We start from the raw sequence: 2,551 nt of genomic DNA, 5'->3' as shown, positions 1-2,551 counted from the left end.
AATATAAATTAATTTAAATTCATTTTATTTAATTTTAGTAAAATTTATGTTTAAAATAATAATGTAATCAAAAAACAAGATTGTTTTTCCTGAAAGGAATTTTGCTTTACAAAAATTTACTTTGGATTTTATGTATTAAAATATTTAAAAATATATCTAATGATAATAAACTTATGTAACGATCGATTTTAATTTGATTTTATTTATTAATCGATATTATCGAATTGATATTATTTATTAATTAACTTATAAATTGCATTAAGCCACTATTAGAAAATTCTTACGAATAAAAAGAAAAACGTATTTTTTTATATTTGTTTAATATATGTACCTATAGATTATTATTTCTGACTACTATTTTGTTTATCTTGAAAATTCCGATAAATATTTTATCAACATATATAGATACATAGTTTCTGAAAAAACTAATAAATTTAGATTAGGTCTAATTGTTCGATAAGAATGTCATTTAATAAACGATTTCGTGAACGTCACTGAAATTGAATTGATTTTATCAATCGTAGTGAGTAAAAATAATGCAACCTCTTCAACTTCTCTGCAAAAATGATGCAACTGTTTCCCAAATAAAATGTGCTTTTTATAATTATTTTATTTTCTTTATGATTTCATAGAAATCAAGATATAAATCTTTATCAACATAAAATATAAAAAGTTAACAAATGCAATCAAGAGATAAGTTTAGCATAAGTCACAAAATTATATCAACATTGCGTAAATAAAAGTCGAAAATTAAGGAAATTTTCTATAAAAAAAACTTATCTTCATTTAGCTCATCTTCAATCTTGTCAAATAAAAATTTGCAGAAATTAAGTAATTAAGATTAATATTCAACATTTAATTATTAAAAATAAAAAAATAGTAAATATTAAATTTGAATATTACATTTCCCTAACTTAAAAATAACTAAAAAATAAATAAAAATTTTACTGTTTGACGATGTATGGTCGACACATCTTTCCATACATTTTATTTATCATCTATTTATTATTTTATAATTTGACTTAAAAATTTTTAAATTGTGGACGTTTCTTGCTATCAAGACTTTGGATTAGCAGTTTACTTTATGTACTTGCAGTATTCGTTGATAGTACACCGAAAATTGTGAGTTTCATTCAGCCTTGTAACTAGCATGGGAAAATGTGTTCTCGACAGAAAATTAATTTGACTTCCCTAGAGACTATAATAAATGAATTTCATATCTTTCGATCTTTTTTATACGTTAGGCAGTTTAAGTATGTAACGTTGCGTTATTATCGCTGAAGAAGATTAAAAGATTAACCAAAATGTATGAAATTTATTATTGGTTAATTATTTTTCTTTGTCCTGTCGTCTCTTCAATAAATTTAACTTTTATATTGAGAGATTTCTTTTGAATAATTTGCGCATTCTGAACACCGCCTATTTCCTCAAGTCATTTTATTTATTTTATAGTAAATATTATAAAATTATTTATAAATATGAGTACATATAAATAATCCGTTCACTATTTCATCATAAAATACTTTCCTCTTTTACTTTACACTTTATTTACAATAAACGTAATTGTACATTTTAATAAAAAAATACGTTATAAATTTTCATATACATAATTAGTTATTTTTAATCTAATAACGATTTAGATTATATATGATATAATACAATTTATATGCAATACATAAATCCTTGCATAAATCATATAATAAATATGATTGCCAAGATAATATTAGACTATAAATAATAACTGAAAACTATCCATGTCATGTATACTTTTATTGCAAAACGTCTATGTTATATCTGTCGTCCTCGTCGATATATCCATACATGCTCCGAAAAAAAACCTAGCATTGCATTACGGAAAAATGTTGCCTCCCTTTGGAACGCTTCTGTCTTCATGAAAATGAGAGCCAGGCGCCATAATCATAAACCAAGGTACATCTGCATGCGCGCTAACGAAAAGCCCATAAGTACAGTTATATTCTCTCGAATCCAGTAGAAAGTGCTCCAGGAAACAAAATGGAGAAAACAAGGACAAAGGTTAAAAAAAAGAAGGAAAAGTCTGCGGCTAGTCTCGTTAATATCTGATCCACGGGGCAAGCTTGCCAGAACGACAGACGTCCGCCGGTAAATTGGGCGTCGGTGCACTTTTAATTGACAGGAATGTTTAGCGGTAATAAACGCGCGCTGCGTCGGATGGAAGGAGCGAAGGATAAGCCAGGGAGCGTATGCCGACGGTAGCAGCAGTGCTGTCAACGACGACGACAATGACGACAGGAAAGAAACAGCGCAGTGCCAGGACCACGACTAGATAGAGACACGGTGGCAGGAACATAAACATCCTCGACCCTCGGCAGCGGCGGCGGCGGCGGGGGTGCAGCGCGCACGTTCCGCACTGTGGGCGTCGCCGTTCTGTTCCTACCACGACGGCAAGGGTGTTCTATGACGCTATAGATCATGCGGGCTCCGCCTGGTGGGCGGAGACTGCCTGCCAGTTGGTACGGTTCACCCCGCAACACTGCTGTGTTGCCAGCGCCTCCACCGGTGCCCGCCAAAA

The sequence above is a fragment of the Atta colombica genome, unplaced genomic scaffold (genome assembly GCF_001594045.1).
Source record: "Atta colombica isolate Treedump-2 unplaced genomic scaffold, Acol1.0 scaffold14, whole genome shotgun sequence".
Lineage (NCBI taxonomy): Eukaryota > Metazoa > Arthropoda > Insecta > Hymenoptera > Formicidae > Atta > Atta colombica.
Note: the sequence above shows the minus strand (reverse complement) of the source record.